General features: G+C 47.0%; 1 protein-coding gene across 4 annotated transcripts in view; it reads left to right on the top strand.

The window, feature by feature from the left end:
• The window catches only part of LOC129383074 (uncharacterized), a 136124-nt gene that overhangs the window by 93765 nt on the left and 22146 nt on the right, over window positions 1-20213 (top strand). For all 4 annotated transcript variants that reach the window (XR_008611012.2, XR_011893494.1, XR_011893493.1 and 1 more), the window contains one exon: window positions 3353-3435. The gene's annotated coding sequence lies outside the window, so the exon portion shown is untranslated. The remainder of the gene's footprint in view (window positions 1-3352; window positions 3436-20213) is intronic.

Consider the following 20213-nt stretch of genomic DNA (forward strand, 5'->3'; position numbering starts at 1 on the left):
AATCAATCCCCAAGCGCATGCTCCTGAAGTTTACCAGTGAATCCTTAGGTTAGCTCTCACGCTCAACTATATCGAATTCTATTCTATTCACTACATGCGAACTTTCGGCACCAGCATGGGAACACCATTCGCTGCCGCGTATGCGAACATTATCATGGGACAGCTTGAAGCAGACCTGTTCAAATCCTACCATTTAAACCCCACACCAATATTTGTTACATTGACAACATATTTATAATATGGGAGCACGCCACAAGCGCGTTAACAGACATAATTCGCTATTTCAGGCGGTTTCGCCCGACTATCAAATTTACTGCTCACCACTCTCCTATAAGATCAACTTCCTCAACACGACGGTCTAGATAGAAAACGCAAAACTGAAAACGACCTTTTACCGGAAGTCTACGGATAGCCAGCAATATTTCGACTACAATAGTCATCACCCGCGACACTGCAATCAAGAAATTTTTATCGGACAAGCCTAACGGATAAGAATAATCTACAGCTAAGACCACGATTATATCCACCTCCTAAATGAACTGAAATCAAACAACGCTAGCAGAAACTATCCTCAAGTTGCTCTCGATAGGCCTCATTATGACGTTTCAAAACGGGAAAGACAGTCGAAATTAGGGAAAGTACCGCCTACACCAGAACCTGACAGACTGTTAGTCTTGATAACAAATTATTCTAATGCACTTCCAAACATAAACGACATCCTACGAAAATACAACCCAATATTATGAAGTAACGAGCGTCTGAGAATACCGCTCCCGACTGTACCAAGTGTTACCTTTCGCCGCAAAAGGAACTTTAAAGACACGTTAGTGCACGCAAAAGTCAGCCAACACCATTCCCCCGTAATAAAAGCATGTTGTCGCTCCAGGTGCAAAACCTGCAGTCAGCTTCAAAGTGGCATTAAAATTAAAAGCACCACAAATAGTTACACACACGAAGTAAAATCTTGGTTTACTTGAAGAAGTTCGGATATGATATAAATGATTGAATGTTCCTCGTGTAGGAAACATTATATCGGTAAAATGGGACAATCAATGAACGTCAAATTAGTTAAACGGACATCGTGCGGACACAGCTAAAAAGCTTGACAAAGCCATCGCCGAGCATTTCAACCAACCAGGTCACAACTTTCACAAACGTAAACTCCACATCTTACTGTCAAATTTCTATTCTGAAGGAGAAATAAGATACTGAGAATCATACCTTATGCATAGGTGCAAGGCATTGCCACCAATAGCGATAAACGTTTCAAATGACGCTTTAGAATGTATTAGCTATGCTAAATTTCTAGCTATAGTCAAGAACACTTGGTTTCGTTGCTTAGTTAGCTTTTCTATTTACATTTTTTTTCACGAGCACCGGTTTCTGTCGCTCCTTCTGTTATCTTTTCCAGAGGCACGATAGCCCACGACCACCAGTGAAACAGGTAATAGAGGGCTGCTGTGCACGCTGTTGACACGCCGGCCGATACGTGGCCGTTGACACGTGATTGACAGACGGTCGTGGCAGTGGCCTTGTGCACAGCACTCCTTTATTCTCAATTCTACACCCTCGCCGCTAACACACGTTCGCTCGTTGGCGCACCCAGCCACTTACACCCTCTCCCCTTTAGAAGAACCCCACCTATATATACAGTGGCGAGGAAAGCATATGTCGCCTTGAAGAAGACAAGTCCATCTGTCGAACCTTGTTGTCATATTGCTCATCGTTTTGAATTTCCATCTCCCGACTTCCCGCTGTTTTGACTGGATTTATTTATAAGCAAGGGGTATTGCTTGCTTGTCGCGCTTATTACACATTTGCTTACGCTGAGTTCGTTTCTCGTTGACTCTTGTACGTTAAAAGCACATGTGGCCTGTAGAGGCCTCGACAAACATCAGCCGAAGCAGGGCATCCATGAGATAACGTAATTAATTGAGGGCATCTATCCAGCAGCGATATTCAACTTGGCATGTCACGTCGTTCATTGGACCATCAATTATCATACTGGAGGGAAATCCTCAAAAGAAAAGAACCAATGAAAACGACAGGCTTTGGCAATTATATTGAGTTCTAGCTCATTTCCTGCCAGTATTTGTCCACAGTGAATCCAACGATCTCGTTATTGCTTTTCTGCTTCTGTGTAAGATAATTGCCCTCAAACACTACGGGCAACTAACTAGACAGCAACCCAGTGGTATAGGACTGCTAGTTAGCGGCGAGGGCGTCGTCGTATAAAACTGTATTAGAAAACAAGAATAAAAAAATGACATTAGTGAGAAATAATATTACTCTATAACAGTTCACAAAGTCTACTACGAATTGGAAAACAGTTCTTACCTTTTTTTGTGATATATGAAACTTCCTTTCCTTATGAAATAGAAGTGCGCCTTGTGGAATCAGATTTTAGCACTGCCCGAGAGAATTTAGCACTGTCAAAATCCCCACGTGTAACTACGGTAGATTTATTTGTTTATATGCACAGCTTATTTGTTCACAGCTCTTTGGCCAAAATCCTATGGAGATCCTCTTTTTGTCGCTCGAGGCGTTTCAACATTGTACTATTTACACATATTTTATTCAGATTATCTTCCTGCATCATGTTTACTTTCTGATTGCCTTTTATAGATACGTGAAAGAAAGATGCGTTGCGGGCAAGTTGAAGATCCTCTGGCGGTCAAAATTATTCCGATGTCCACCTCTACGGCATGCCTCATAATCAAATTGTTGTTCCGGCACGCAAAGCCACAGAATTCTAGAATTGAAGAAAAGAAAGGACACCGTGTGGCGCAATTTTTATGTATCATATCGTTAGAAGCCAACAAACAGCTGAACCCACGGCCTGGAGGCTACTACAGACCAGCACATGTCGGCCCCTCACGCTCCTCCACGCGACGTACCCCAACCCCTAAAACAATTTTTTTTCTTTTGCATACGGAGCGAGCTACCATATACCATACCGCATCGGCCTGCCGAAGTATCCATAACAGCCCGCCCCCCTCCCTCCAAACCCAAGCTCAACGCACGAGAAGTGGGAGATGGTGCTGACCAGCGCGGCATTGGAGCGTAAGCGAAAGCTCATCGCCGGAGCCAAAAGTGCACCCAATGCCATGGGGCTCTTAACAGAGCGCACTTAATGTGTTAATAGATTAATAATACAGGGCCCATTGCTTTTAAATACGGCATACTGTCTGACTTTAAAACCCATGTTTTGTGACATCCCACAGCTGGAGCATTTGAGCTATTATGATTAGTAAGAACATTGTGTTCTAAGCAGCTCATAAATGTACATTAAGATAAGCGCGCATCTTTTTACCTTTCTCATCGCTCTTTTTCATGTCTTCACCATCAACAGAAGCGGAAAGCCCAAAGAGAAAAGAACCAGAAAGAAAGGAAGGAGAAGGACACGATGTTTCGCACGCATTAGACTATGGAACAGTGAGTGAATTTATATTTTTTTCTAACTCATTTGCGCTTATAGATTCAAGAATGGGTTCCGTTAATATTCATTATTTTTGGGCAAGCTCACGGAGCAGATGCTCATAACATAATTTCTGGCGAAAACTGGCTAAATCGTGATCAATCAAATCTCGTAATATTTTTACCAAGTACAAATTGAAATTGGGTGCTAGAGCAAAAAGCTGGTTTAAGCAGCTTGACGCGGCGCTAGCAACCCTGATGCAGTAGTATTTTCAAGATATCGTCATTATCATAAAAATAGAAACGAACGTAAAAGCATGTTATAAAGGATAACGAAAACTTTAAATCTTAATAAGTAGTACGGTGAATATACCATAGGGAACTTATTGTGCCGGTAAAGCCGACAATGATGACAAAGGTATCAATAAATACGAACGAATGCAGAAGAATACGATAAGAACGGACATAGTTTTGACTAGGCACTGTGACAACACAATACTGATTGTACACAACAAGATAAGTAAAGCCAAGAAGCATCACAAACCACATTTCAGGTATACTAAGAATACTTTGTATCATAATAAAGGCCCAAGAACTTATCCCCAGCAAATTCCGAAGCGCAATGCCGAAATGTATTTGCTCAGGTGATGTAAAAATTGTTGCGCAAAAAGAAGAGGGAAAGGTGATGAGGGCGTTGTGCAGTATCACGCAAAGAATAAGGAAAAATAACGTAGCGACAGCAGTTGTAAACTCCACGTACATATTTTCATCCGGTCAAGAACGGTCGTACTTTGCGTCCGTTTCTTGTGGACCTGAAGGAGCCCGAATGGCGAGACTAGAAATGAAATAGACCTTATAATCTGCGCTAACCCTGGCATCATACAAGATGTGGACGTGCTCGGCAGAGTGCGCTGCAGTGACCATAGGATGGTAGGAACTCGAATTAGCCCAGACTTGACGAGCCATATGTAAAAATACTGAACTATATCTATAGCAGCTCCACAGCCACTGTAGTCCTCCATAAAGAAAGCAACAAAATCCCAATAAAGAGAGGCGTCAGGCAGGGAGATACGATCTCTGCAATGCTATTCACAGCGTGTTTACAGGAGGTATTCAGAGACCTGGATTGGGAAGAATTCGGGATAAAGTTAATGGAGAATACCTTAGTAACTTGCGATTCGCTGATGATATTGCTAGTAATTCTGATGATATTGATAGTAATATTGCTAGTCAGTGATGATATTGATAGTAATTCAGGGGACCAATTGCAATGCATGCAAATGACCCGGAGAGGCAAAGCAGAAGGTTGGGTCTAAAAATTAATCTGCAGAAAGCTAAAGTAATGTTTAACAGTCTCAGAAGAGAACAGCAGTTTATAATAGGTATCGAGGCACTGGAAGTGGTAAGTAATACATCTACTTAGGACAGGTAGTGACCGCAGATCCGGATCATGAGACTGAAATAATCAGAAGAATAAGACTGGGCCGGGGTGCGTTTGGCAGGCATTCTCAGATCATGAACAGCAGGTTGCCCTTATCCCTCAAGAGAAAAGTGTATAACAGCTGTGTCTTACCAGTACTCACGTACGGGGCAGAAACCTGGAGGCTTACGAAAAGAGTCCTACTTAAATTGAGGACGACGCAACGACCTTTGGAAAGAAGAATTATAGGTGTAACATTAAGGGATAAGAAAAGAGCCGACTGGGTCAGGGAACAACCGCGAGTTAATGGCATCTTAGTTGAAATAAAAAAATAGAAATGGGCACGGGCAGGACATGTACTGAGGAGGGAAGATAACCGATGGTCATTAAGGGTTACGGACTGGATTCCAATAGGAAGGGAAGCGTAGCAGGGGACGGCAGAAAGTTAGGTGGGCAGCTGAGATTAAGAAGTTTGCAGGTACAACATCGCCACCGTTAGTACACGACCTGGGTAGTTGGAGAAATGTGGGAGAGGCCTTTTCCCTGCAGTAGGCGTAACCAGGATGATGATGATGATGATGATGATGATGATGATTGTAAGTAGGAAAATATATTTAACGTACTCGTAGTACAAGTCTTAACAGACCTGGCATCGGTACTGAAATAGCACTAAGTACAAGTGGGCGGAAAGCTTGTACAAACATGGGCTGAAAGCCCTGGTAGAATAGCGTCCACGCATAACGACACGACAAAATTGTGTTGTGTTCGACATGGAACGTTCGCCACTTTCCAAATCTTTTAGTAGAGGTTTATGGTAGAAACAGGGTGTGGATAAATTTTTTTGTTTGACATGAAATGCAGATCATATTGTCACCCAGCCACCATCACGACAAAAATTATATAAGGGGAAGATTTCTCTGATCTTAAAAGGATGATGGTTTGCGCTAGTTGCTTTTCCATTTTAGACTATGTGGTACAGCACGAGGCGGGACAGGGGACATCCGAAAAAAAGACAAGCGCTTGTTCTCGTTCTTTTCCGCGTCCCCTGTCCCGCTTCGCCTTGTATCACATTCTAAAATGTATCTGACCGCCACTGTAGATTCACCTTTTTTCTTGCCGAGCATGCGCGTCCTCACTATTAAAAGAAAACAAATGCACGCGCGAGAGCGGAATTCTAAGGTAGGTGCTTCAACACGGGAACACATCCTCTAACGTCTCGACGACAGCTGCAAATACGAAAGGGTCTCTCGTACAGAGTGGCCGCTTCATGAGTTGCACGCAAACCAAACGCGCGCGAAAGGGTGGCGTAACGTGGCGACAGAATGGAGTGGCATCGGTATCACCTGCGTCTCGTCAGGTGTTGTTCAGTTCTCTTAGCACTTGGACTTCGGGCACCAAAACCGGCGCAGCAATCAGTCTGTGTTACAATTCCACGGCCTGTTACGCGGTGGGGATGCCACTGCAGCGCACAGAAGGCAATGAAGAAATGAATGAAAAAAAAAAGAACGGACATGGTCGCAGAGATCATTAAGAATGGTGGTCAACGTAGCGAAAGCTGCCTTGTCTGTCCTGCTGCATTCATCTATGCCCTCCGTGCATGACGAAACCTTGAGGGCACATCAGCAGACACAATCAGGGGCATACCCACTGTGAACCGCAATGCCAATTGATATTACGAGATAGTATATCTTGCAATCGCTGCACCCCAGTTTAATCTCAATAGCAACCACAGGATTTCTGCAATTTCGTTGTAATGGTCGTCCACCGAGCAGCCGCACTCGACGCGGAAGTGTCTGTCGGGGATGGGGCGTTATACTCAAGACTACATACGCCTTGTGTCACCCTAATACATTAAAACGGGCCATTGGGCTGGAATTGGCGCATGAATATGTTATACGCGCAGTATCCCTCTATTCCTTCAGCCACACCGTTCTCCTGGGAGCTGCGACGGCTGATCGGCCGCTGGAGATGCGACCGCTGATTCAGCGGGCACGCAGAGTACCGCGAGCAAATCGGGCCGTGAACCAACGAAAAGAAGACGCGCTACCTCACCAAGAAGAGATATTGTCCTTTCTCTCTCTCACAAAGTTGTCCGTTCGAGGACAAAGCTTGTAGCATATGCCCAACGATCTACGTTGTCCACTAGGCCAGACAGAAGCCAGACGGTTGTTTTGCATTCGTGTGCATATGCGGTCGTCCATACGGTCTGCTCGGCAAGACAGCAAACGGCACATCGCAAGCTGACTCTACTGCCATAAACGGCCACAAATGTACAAACCACAGAGTGGGACAGAGAGATTATGAGAGAAAAACTAGAAGGTTGGCCTGAACTACGATGTTCTAGCTTGCTACTCAGTGTTAGGGAAGGAACAGTCAAAGAAGGTTACCGCTTAGAAAAAAAACAACATTATTTATAAGACGAACATTGCTGTGAAATATAACTACTGGTGCTTAATTAGGGTCCCATCAAGTGCAGTAGCTGATTCTAGGACTGATTGCGCAAAACATGGTCGTTCTGTGAACCTGCAATCCTGTCTTAGATCAGAGAGTGGCTTTGGAGAGAGTATGACAGCATGAGTATATAGCCTATATTTGATAAGACTGCACCCGCTTTAAGAAAAAGTACTATGGCTCTGAATAGGAAGTATCAGTTTCATACAAATAGTGCATGCCAAAGGCCATGTAGCGTGCCGACGGCACAAAGCGATCAAAAGAAGAAAAAAAGCAGCAGGCAATGCGGAAATTTTTGAGTGACACAGATTTTACATATTATACGAAATATACTACATACAAGATAATGAGGATACCTTCAGAGTCATCTTCGCAATGTCATGGCACGATGGTCACAAATTACGCGTCCTTTCATTTATACAGGATAGCGATTATGGTATATTATACTTTGCAACAATAAAAAGTATGCAAATAAGATATGTAAGTATTCTGACCTGCTTTCATAATTATTTGAGGGGCTATTTACCATGACTAGTTACCATGCATTGGGGGCACAGCAAATCTCCCCTGATGGTCATAATTAATACGAAGTTCACTACTAAGGCGTGCTTCATAATGAAATTGTAGTTTTCTCACGTTAAACCTGAGAATATTCTGTAAAAGAAGGATGACTATTGCCACATTAAAAACAGGATAACTTTTGATTCCTCTGGATGCACTGACTGAATTAGGCAAAATTCTGACTGCTTTGATAGCTAAAATAATTTTGCCGTCTTACTCTTAGGTGGGCAATATTGTTGGACACTATCGTTAGATGGAAAGTGTAAGGAGTTATATGAATACAATCTTCGAAAACGTACTTCCTCTAAAACACACGACGAAAACTTTTAAGTCTAATTGAGGTATTTGTAGTTTTCGACAAAAAGCAATAATATGAGCACAGAAAACGTACTTTTTGTGTAGATCTCAATATGCATGCATATAAATCTAATATGCATATATTGTACATTGAATTTCTCTGCCTTAACGGTATATTTGGTTCCTCCACTCGTCAAGATAAGTATATCTCTTTAGAAGCCCATACAATAATGTAGAATTTCAGTGAAATCGAAAAGAGCAATAATTCACTAAGGGAACATACTCGAAAATAATACACACAGGTGTTTGCACTACGGAGAAGGTGCACAAGCGCCACAATAGCTAAATAATTACGGAATCAGAGAAATGTAAATAAAAAAGAGCGACTCTTGCGATACTCCCTAATGCGAAAGTGGAGCCCAGCTGTATATACTTTGTTTAATTATTATACCTCAAAGGTCCCTGAACAGGACCTTACATGAGGGGTGGGCACATATTGAAGAAACGGCGCGTCAGGTTAGGTGACGTGATATCAAAGATGGTCTTCGACGGCAGCTTTGAAACGAGAAATGTCAGTGATGACGCCGATGTCAGAAGGAAGGGTATTCCCTTCGCGGGCTGTGTGTAGAAAAAAGGAAAGTTGATTTGTAGTGGATACGTGTTTTTATTTGGCGATGCATGGAGGCCAGGGATTTCAAACCGAAATCAGCGCACCAACTGGAAGTGGGCCAGAAAGAGACGCAAAACTTTATTAAATGACCTTGCTGGGGTCAAGCGAGCGCAGTGGCCCAGTGCCATCAGCACCTTCCCAGAAGAAGGGGCTATATAGGACTGGTAACACGATGAGCGACATCGGAGCCAGCTGTGAAAGACGACGTTGGCGAACGCGCGAGCAGTGGCAAGAGCGCGTTCGTGCGGTTACTCAGAGGATGGCAACGTTCTAACCAAAACCGGGCGCATACGAGCAGCGCTTTTAAGAAAGAAATAACTATGGCAGAACTGGGCATGTGATTAGCATTCAAGCTATTAGCATTCGAGATGGTAATTTAACATCTGTAGTAGTCTCTCATCTGTAGGTGGGATGACGTCGAGTGTATGACGCCGTTGTGATGACGCCTATGAAATTGCGAAGACAGAATGACGCAGCTCGAACGACAAAGGTGTTACGATGACGACGGCGTGACGACCGGGAGATGACAATTAATAAACGATGGTGCTGGTGTAAAGACCCCCGAGTGACAACGATGCCACGAGGACAGTGGGCTAACCACGAGGGTATGACGACAATGGAATAACGAAGACGGCATGAGGACAAAGGGGTGACAAATCTTAATATGATGACAATGGCACGACCACGATGGCATGGCAAAATAACGACAATTGTATGAAAACCCTTGATTAAGCACGGTTTTATGACAACACCATCGCCGCAGTAGAATTATGAAGACGAAGCGAAGTGGAGAGAGAGAGAGAGAGAGAGAAATAACCTGTATTCATATAGCCGGCAGATTGGTGGGGGAGCCAACCCCGCCTAGATGGCGGCCAGAAGCCCTTGAGCTCTAGCGGCATCCTCGGCCTGCTGGACAGCCAAAAGTTGGTCTTCGGGGGCCGCGCTGAGCAACACGGTCTCCCACTGCTTCCGGTCCTGAATTTTTTGGCCCTGTCGGGGCGCCCGAGGGCAGGCCCAGATAATGTGATCCAGGTCCGCCCTTTCTTGACAAAATTTACAATTGGCCGAATATTGGTCTGGATAATAATGGTTATAAGTCACCGGATTTGGATATGTATTTGTTTGAAGGAGGCGCCATGCCACCGCCTGCTGCTTATTAAGTGATGGGTGTGCGGGAGGAAAACGCACCCTCCCCAATCTGTAATGGTTAGTTATCTCCTTGTAGCCAACCACCCGGTCCCCTGTCAGCCCCAGCCGCGGCGCCCCGGTGGCTCGGCTTGTGAGTCCTCGAGCCACGGTGTCGGCCGCCTCATTGCCGGGGAGGGAGGAGCGCGCAAGCGCCCAGATGATATGGACAACCCGCTCACCGCGGAAGTTCGCCAGGATACGTTGTGATTCCGGCGAAATGCGCCCCTTCGCGTAATTTAAAATGGCGGTTTTAGAATCACTGACTATTATCGTGGCCAGTGTGGAAGCCATTGCGAGAGCAATGGCCCATTCCTCAGCCACCTCGCCTCTGTTGGTTTTAATAGATCCATTGACCTTACGCTCACCTTCCGAGTTCACTGCAACGATACACATATTCTGATTAGTCGTATACTCTGCCGCGTCGACGTACACCACGTCCTGAGAGCGTTGGAATCTCCTCTGTATAGCCCTTGCCCTTTCCTCCCGCCTTTTCCTGTGGTGTTCGGGATGCATGTTCTTGGGTAGCGGTGGGATAATAAGCTGCTTCCTTGTGTGGTGGGGAATGTCTAGTTTAGTGCCATACTGTGATGCGTATTTTACTCTATGCTTGTTAAGTATGTGTCTGCCAGCAGGTGTTTGTGAGAGTCTTTCATATTGCGCTATCGTATGGGCTTCTATGAGTTCTTCGAGCGTGTTGTGGACACCTAAGGCTAGGAGCCTGTCATTTGATGTGTTTATCGGCAAACCTATGGCTTGTTTGAATGATCGTCTCATGATGCCTTCGATTTTTGTCTTTTCTGCTACTTGGAGATTTAGGTAAGGGGTTACATATACTATGCGCCTGATGACAAAAGCCTGGACTAGTCGTACCAGATTGTTCTCTTTCATCCCATAATGACGATTAGCTATTCTCTTAATTAGTCTCATTGTTTGTTGTGCGCTGTTTTCTGGTATTCTGATTGTTTCCCCGTTGTGACCGTTCGCTGATACGTGGAGTCCGAGGACTCTGATGCTGTCGACAATAGGTATTTGGTTGCCATTTACAAAAAGCGTGATGTTTGGTTTATCCGTAGAATTCTTACGGCCCCTGCGTGTCGGTCGGTATAGAAGCAATTCTGATTTTTGCGGCGAGCATCTCAATCCTTTATCCACGACATATTTCTCAACCGTATGTATGGCTGTTTGGAGGATTTCCTCAATCTGCCCATCACTTCCACCTGTTACCCAAAGGGTGATATCATCGGCGTACAGGCTATGCTGTAATCCTTCTATATTTTCTAATTCTGCTGGCAGGCCAATCATAGCTACATTGAAAAGAAAGGGAGATAAGACTGATCCTTGTGGTGTGCCCCGGCTTCCGAGTTTTATCTCTTTGGATTTCACTTCACCGATTGAGATTTGCGCAGTACGGTCAGAGAGAGTCTTTAACATACGCATGGGTTCGTTGCCCCACTCCTAGGCCTTGTAGGTTTTCTAAAATAGCCCTGTGGGTGATATTATCAAAGGCCTTCGTAAGATCAAGACCAAGGATAGCTTTTGTATCTAGTGTTTGAGGTCCCGCGTCTATTATTTGGTGTTTGATTTGCAACATAATGTCTTGTGTAGACAGTTTTGGTCTAAACCCAATCATGGTGTGCGGGAAAAGGCCATTATCTTCCATGTAATTAGTTAGACGTGTGAGGATGACGTGCTCCATGAGCTTGCCAGCACACGACGTTAACGATATAGGCCTGAGATTCTCAAGTTGAAGTTTCTTTCCCGGCTTTGGAATCATTATAACTTCGGCGGTTTTCCATTGACGTGGAATATTACCCTGTTCCCAGCAGTTGTTAATACACTTCGTGAGGGCCGAGATAGATTCATCATCGAGATTTCACAGGATCTTGTTGGTGATTCCATCCGGGCCTGGCGTGGACTTCGTGTTGAGCCTTATGAGTTCCGCTCGAACTTCAGCCTCGGTTATGGGGCTGTCAAGATACGGGTTTTCCTTACCAGTATATGGATGTTGTTGTCCTTTGGTTGTATTTCCTACGTATAGCCTTTGTAGTTCCTCTAAAAGTTCTTCTTCCGTGCCTTTGTATCTGTGAATTATTTTTTGCAGGCAGTGTCGTTGCGTGGACTTGCTGTATTCCGGGTCTAAAAGATAGCGCAGAAGATTCCAGGTTTTAGGTAGCCCTATCTGTCTGTCCATGGCGTTGCACGTGGCCTCCCAATTTTGACGGCTTAATCTATTCGCATAGTCCTCTATTTCCTTATTGAGCTTGGCGATTTTCCTTCTCAGGTTTCTTTAAGTTTTTGCTGTTTCCAGCGTTTCTGCACGCTGCTTTTTGCCTCCCACATAAGTAGGAGTTTGCTGTCCGCATCCTCTATCCCCGCTTTTCCCGGAATAGTCTTAGTGGCTCGTGTCACACTTTGATGAAGTTTTTTAGTCCAAATCTCGATGTCATGTATGACTTCATCAGCTTCGTCCTCCCGGATTTTGCGGAAGGAGTCCCATTCCACAATCGTTATTTTCCTGCCTTTCTTGATGGGCCTGCGTGAACAGTTGTTGCTACAATGAAGTGATCACTACCCAGATTTTCTTGTGTGTTTATCCATTTTCCATCAGGTGTGTTCTTCGTAAAAGTTAGGTCTGGTGTGGTGTCATTGCTCACACTGTTACCCATTCTAGTGGGCGCCTGTGGATCCGTTACGAGAGTGAGACCCTCCTGCTGAGCGTCTAACCACAGATTACGACCCTTGACGTTCTCCAAACGGTATCCCCAAGCCGCGTGGGGTGCAATAAAGTCCCCTACAATTACCATTGCATGTCTTTCTGCTAAATTTAAGGATTTACGAAAAAGCGGGCCGAATCTCATCTTGTGTCGAGGGCTACTGTATACATTTAAGATGAAAAGGCTTCCTTCTCCCTTGCGCGTAGGAATGATTTCAATCAGGACGTGGTCTACACCGGTCACGCCAGTGTTGTGTTCTATGCCCGTAAGGTTTCTGTGTACGAGACTTGTAACGGGCGCCTTCTCGTCGGAAGCACCGTATGCTTTGTAACCGGATAATTTAGCCAGTCCCCATGTTTCTTGCAGGGCGATGACATCTGGGGCCTCCTTGCTACTTATGAACTGCTATAGGTGTCCCCGTTTCCGGCGATACCCGCGACAGTTCCATTGCCATATTATGTATTCATTACGCGGAGCCATGTTTAACTGTTTGATTCTCCCCGGTGACTTTACTGGTTTCTGTCACTACGGGTTGATGATATGGTTTGGTGGTCGCTTTTACCGGTCCCACTCCCGCAGGCCTCAAGTTCTTTTGCGCGTTTTCAACAACTGTTAATCGGATTTCAATGCCTTCTGTTCTTTGTGTAATTTCCATGAACTGTACCTTAACCCGGCGAATTGTTGTTGTAGCGTCTTAGTTAACTGCACAAACATTCCCTCTACTTGCTTTTCTAACTGCGTTGAGACGCTGCTTTGCGCGTCTGGCGCGTCTTTAGCTTTTCTTTTGTGGGGCGGCGTCCCTGTCATTTGCGCGAGAGCGGGCGTTGACTCGCGGCTAGGCGTCTGTGCCGTACTGGCGGTAGGCGTGTGACTTGGCTCGTGTGTCCTATTCTGCTGAAGCCTAGCGTTTTCTTGCTTTAATTGTTGAATTTCATCCCTCTGCTTAGCATTTTCACGAGTAATTTGCGCTAGTAATTTTCTAATTTGGATCAATTCCTGCTCCAGGGCGGACCCTTCTTTTTTAGGTGTTATATTAGACGGAGAAGCAGCGCCGAAGACCGTGTCTGCCCAGGTCACCTGCGTTTTGTTGCCGTCGTCCCCGCCAGAGCCCTCCGGGGTTCCGTGTAGTGGGGATCCTCTCGATCTCGATTCAGACCTGGGCCGGGACCTGGACCGGGACCGGCCGCCACTGCCTCCACCTGGGTCTTGGGAAGGAGCTAGAGCTGCTCCTGTCGCGGCGTCTGCTGCCGTGGCTGTTGGTCCACATCGATCCCTTGTGCCATTCCGTGCTGCCCGACCGCTCCCTGGACCGACTTGGGCGATTGTCCGCCATAGCTTTTTGCGGTTGATGTTCATTCCGTTGTTGTTGTTGTTTCCACTGCCTCTTTCTGAGAAGATATGGGGTCTTGAATCGTTCACGGCACTTTTTGTCTCCTGTGAGGTGTCCCTTCCCACACATGAAGCATCTTGGCTCGCACTGATGATCTTCGGGTGGATTGAGAGTTCCGCACCGGCGACATGTCTTGCTGTTCGGTGTCGGGCAGACATCCGCTCGGCGGCCGAGGCGGCCACAGGTGTTACATGTTTCGTACTGCTTACGATATAGTAGGCATCGGTTTTCAGCTCCGCGGTAGTACACGTAGTGTGGTACGTATGTACCTTCAAACACTATCACCACCGAATTGGTGCGTCCCATGCGTCTTGCGTGTAGTATAGTCGGGTTTCTGCAGTTCACCAGGCTTTTTTCAACGTCTTCAGGCGTGTCGTATTCTGGTATACCGTGTATGACTCCCTTGGAGGTGTTCTCCGGCGCAGTAATGTAAGCGGCCGTACTGTAGGTGTTCGATCCAAGTTGGATTTCTCGTATCTGGCTGTAGCGTTTCGCATTCTCCAGTTTCGGCGTGCTCATGATCATGGTGTTTTGTCTTGGATTGATTCGTAGCGTATCTTCTCCGGCATTTTCTGGTGTCAATGCGGCTGCCAGCAGAACGCCATCCTTTATGTACGCAATGCGTTGTTGCGCCATGTCGAGCCCACTTCTCGGGCGGATCACGACCTTGTAGTCATCCTCCGGTAGCTGCGGTTGCCTCGGGGCCATTGGTCGTTGTAGAATTCGTCCATTCGTGGTTTTCCACGCCGTTGGAACCGGTGAGTCTCCGAGGTTCTTGGATCGTTCATCGAGGTCTGGACGTCTCTTGGCGTTACTACGGCGTTCGTGAGCCGCAATCCAGCCCTGGTCGTCATATTCTTCCGGGGAAATTGTCTCCCCTTCCACCTCTACGACGTCCATCCTCGCGTCTCGTGGCGAAGCGGGGGCCCGACCGCACCCGAGTCAGGTGTCGTTCCCGCCGAAGTGGTGGGAACAGTGGCGTCGTAGAGCCAGCTAGTTAGAGTTAGCCAGGCCGCCGGCGTGGCAGTGTATTAAAACTGCCTTTGTGGCTCAACAAATCGCCCACCTGGTATGATCCCGATGTCTTCGTAGTCCGTTGACCTTCCGGTGTTAGGTGTGGTAGTTCTAGACTCGAGAACAGCCTTTTTCCGCCACAATCATGGAAAGTTTTCGGAGCCCATGTGTATCCCGTCTTGTCGGCTCGTCCTCTTAGCGGCGAAAAAAAAGCGAAGTGGAGGAATCGACGAGGGTGGTATGATGGCAATGAGGTGACGTTGCTGAAACGGCGGTGGCGGTAAAACGATGGCATGACGATGAAGGTGTGACGACAACATGGAGACAGTTGTGTGCTCAAGCTAGAATGATGACGATGGACAACCTCAATGACACCACGATGACGGCATGCGAACAAATTCCGACGACTGCAATTGCGGACGACTGTAGAAGGACGACGCAATGACATCAGTAGGTTGACAATGGTATAGCGATGACGTTGACGTGAAGATGACGGCATGACCAGAGTTGGATAGCAAAGTTAGAGTGACGACGATGGAAAGACTGCGAAGGCATTGCGTCGACGGTATGACAACGAAGGCTTGACAATAATAGTATGACGACAACGTATTGATGACCATAGCATCACAATGGTATGAGGAGAATGGCATGATAACTAGTATGTCACAAAAATGGCGTGATCACGACTGTATTACGAAGTATTTATAACTACGATTGCGAGAAGACGATTGTTTAGGAGAGCCGGATGATGAAGCTGGAGTGGCGATGATGGCACGACTACGATGGCATGATGATGACGGTGTGATAGCGGATGCGATAGGACTGCCAGACGAAGACGCTGCGGTGACGATAACTTGACAAAGGTGGCATTATAACAAATAAATGAGGACAGCTTGATTGATTTCGGTTAAACGACGAAGGTGACATGCCGATGACTGTGTGACAACGGCGGTCTGAGGACGACGGAAAAAAAAGGACATAACGAATCCACGACAACTTATATATCACTAAAACACAATACGGCAATGGCATCGACAATGGAATCGCGACGAGTGTATGACGACAATGACAGGGCAAAGTCAGGACCACGAAGACTGTATGACGACGACGGTCTGACAAGAGCCGGATGCCTAAGCTGGAGTGACGGTAATTATACGATCCCAACGCCGTCACTACGGCTGTGTGACAACGAAAGAAAGATGTTTGTATGACGAAGATGGCGTGACGATGACGAAATGTGGAGATTCAGAAGATAAAGCTGCTGTAGAGAAGAACAGCGAGCAACTAATAGTGGGACGCTATAATCCACGTAGAGCGCGAGCGCAGATCGTGAGCTATTGGCGGCGAGATTTTCATTGCCTTGTTAATGTGCTGGTTTTTCGGCTGCCGCTTGCTATCAACAACTACCCTTATCAAAGTGGCGGAGGCCCGGGGTACCTTTCAAACCTGGACCTCCGCAGCCAGATGTTCCCCATCGCTGCTCCGACAACGCTGATGACGCCACCCATCAAGGCGCGGCTCGATCTCCATCAATCACAGTGGCAAGCGCGCTGAGTCAGCGCAGTCCCGCTTTCCTTAGCGGCACCGACGATCATGACGTATAAGATTAGCGTGAGTTGAGTGAAACAGTGAGCGCGCACAAGAGGGACAACAGGCACATGTTCCCGAGTGTACAACGCTACGAAACTGCGCAACGTCCTGTTCTACCTAACAGAGGTCGCAAACTTCTGCTTTCGTAACCATGAGTCTGACTTCGCCACTCGGACCACACTCGAGACCAGCTTCGCGGAAGTGTTCGGTCGCCCTGCAATGCGTGAGCTTCGCTTTGAACACCGTCTGCGCGGGCGAGCGCAGCAGCAGGGCGATAGCTTCCCGAGCTATATCGAAGACAAAAATTTTTAGAGCGCAAATGAGAGACACGGCACAAAAGAAGGCCATACACAGGACAGCTCTGAGGCGTTCGCGAGGCGTCTTTTGTGAGCGGCTGTCCTGTTTGTGACCTTTAAAATATTCGTCGAATCTAGAATATGCTCTAACTAGGCCTACAGAAAGTTCTAAGGCATATCGAAGACGTCATTACCTATTGATACCGCGTCAAGATTTCATGGTATGCTTGATCCTGTCCCGGTCAATCATGGAAAGACATAGAAAACAACGCCTTTCGGATGTTGCCGGTAAGGTCTCGCACACCGTGTCTGGACTCCGTGCTAGACGAACTACGTAAGCAACGCGTCTTAGCTCGGCAGCAGGCGCCAACTGACGATTTCCTCTCCACGTTGACCATCAGCAGCGATCACATTGTCCATTTGTAACAGATCAAGGAAATTGCTCGTTGAGAAATTGCTCGACAGTTTCGTTTTCCGTTTTTACCAGCCATGCAAGCGCCTACGCAATATCTAATTCTGATTATCCGACAGGTCATACATGAGCAGGTCACCGGCGCTTTGCCGTCTGCGTGCCAGCCGAGCGCTGTCATCACGCCACTATCATATGCGTTGCCATCCGCTTCTCCGACAACTCTTATCGCCGTGCCATCAAAGTATGCGAAGGTCCTCATGAAGCCACCTCCTCTGCAAGTAGTGACCACTCATGCACCAATTCAGTCGCCGGCGAAGCGACTTTTGGGTGCTCAGCCGCCGTGCGCAAACCCTTGGCGCACTGTACGTAGACGACCTATCTGCTACGCTTCCGGAATGCCAGGTCCTGTTGAGCGCCCATGTCGCCTCGACTCCGACTGCACCGAGATATCCTAATTACAACTTCCGAACTCCATATGGCACGCAACTTTAACAAGTACTCGAAGCATACGCCCGCAATCCACAGCTCACTTCTGATGAGCGACCTGTCGCTTGTTATCGCTCACGCTTTCCGCGCCTCCTTTTTCTTTTGCCTATGCGTCGCCGGTCAAGTGCTCCTCAGGTGGATAACTGACTGACGCAGCTGCTGATGCACGAGCTGCGCTGTCGTCCCCCTGGCCAAGTGTCGCCTATCCCCCGCGAGTGTTATTGAAGTGTTCGTTGAAGGTGCACGAACTCTTCCGCTTGTCGACACTGCTGCCGCAATTTCTCTAATGAACCACAAGTTTGGCCACTCCATCCGTAAAGTGACGACGCCACCGTCAAAGCTTTTTCTCACCGTACTGCAAGCACACAACAAATTCAATCCGTTGCACCATGTACAGCCAGAATGTTCATTCAAGACCTGATGTACACAGTTGAATTTCTTGAGCCGGCTACGTGTTCGTATTATCTGATCCTTTGGTGGGATTTTTTGTCACCTAATCACGCCGTTATAACTGGGCTCGTGCGGAGGTTGAGCTTTCTGCATATTGTGAGACAGTTCTTGTGAGACAATATACAGTTTTCTGCATATTGTTCCACAGTTTATTTGACTTCCCGTAAACGTCACTGGGCCGAAGTAATGCGGTTGTTCGTGCAATTGGCATTGGAAATCACGCTTCTTTGCGACAGCGCCCCTACAGACCAACGTCTCTTGCTTCGGAGTTTCGTGTAGTTACAGTCATGACGCCTTCTTCTAGTGCCTGGCCCTCTCCTGGTGCACTGGTTAAAAATAAAAAAATAAAATCTCGGGTTTTGCTTGCCAAAACCCCGAAATGATAATGAGGCACGCCGTAGCTGAGGACTCCGGAAATGTCTACCACCTGGGGGTTTTAACGTGCCCCCATGTAAGGGATACAGACATTTTCGCATTTCGCCTCCATCGAAATGCCGCCGCCGCTTCCGCGATTCCCTCCAGCGACCTAGTGCTCAGCAGCGCAGCAGCATTGCCGCTAAGCCTGCGAGGCGAATTACTGGTTAAAAAGAAACGCGGCTCTCTAAAACTCTGCTTGGCGTACCGCCCTGAGCTGGATTGCTAGCCAAGGCGCTTATCCTCTTCCTGGAATAGACGACGCCCTCAATAGCATACAAGGTGCCGAAGTATTTTTGTCCCTCGACTTGCGATCGGCTCATTGGCAGGTCCCCATGGCGGAGTGTGTATGTCCAAATACCAAGCTCGTTGCACCGAATGGTCTTTATGAATTTACAGCAATGTTATTCGGACTTTAAAATGCGCCTGCAGCATTTGAGCGTATGATGGAGGGCATTTTGCGCACTCCAAAATAGAAAATATTTCTCTGCTCTCTCTATGACCTCGTCGTGTTATCCCCCGGTGTGGCAACCCATTTCCCTTGCATGCGCAGCAAGGGTTAACCTTGTGTGAATAGCCAACCTAGGATATTTCATATTTGGTTATAGTGGCAACGTGGAGCTTGCGTTTGGAGGCCGCATTTCACAGGTCCTGCAGCGTCCCCTTGTAGGATTCCGCGGTGGGTGGCTGGAGTTACTGCCAAAATCTCACATGTCTTTATGGATAGCTCCTTTCCTCCACTCCCTGATCGCCCTCAGAAAAAAGGGCGCACCGATGAAGTTTTTCAGTTTTTCGGGCGCCAAGTTCACAACTTCCCACGTTTCCATGTAGTTTACTGGGAAACACCCCGCAAACCAGTGCGCACCATTTCACCGTTCCTTGTACCTAAGACTTTGACTGATGTTTTTGGAGCCGGTTATAAGGCGACAAGGAATGCAAGTGGTGATCTCCTCCTGGAGCTCCGCGATAAGAAGCAATGCGAAAAACTGCCTAAACTAGTGTCATTTGGGGAGACCCAACTAACAGTAACCCCGCACCGTACTATGAACAGCACCCGTGATGTTGTGTCGGACGATGACTTGCTGGAGCTCACTGTGGCTGAACTCTTGGAGGGCTTCAGTGAACAGAATGTAATCAACGTCTAAAGAATTAGGATGCGGCGAGATGGCAAAGAAATCCAAACCAAGCACTTGATAACCACCTTCGGATCAAGCGTCCTTCGCGAGTCAATCGAGGCAGGGTACATCAAGCTCGGTGTTAGGCCATATGTGCCCAATCCGCTCAGATGTTTCAAATCCAGGGTTTCGGCCACAGTTCGCAGAGCTGCCGAGGCCGTCAAACCTGTGCCAAGGGCAGTGCCCTTGAACATACTTCTGAAGCTTGCGAGAACACTCTCCATTGTGTAAACTGGTAAGGGGAGCACGCCGCATACTCGCGGTCATG

The sequence above is a fragment of the Dermacentor andersoni genome, chromosome 3 (genome assembly GCF_023375885.2).
Source record: "Dermacentor andersoni chromosome 3, qqDerAnde1_hic_scaffold, whole genome shotgun sequence".
Taxonomy (NCBI): Eukaryota; Metazoa; Arthropoda; class Arachnida; order Ixodida; family Ixodidae; genus Dermacentor; species Dermacentor andersoni.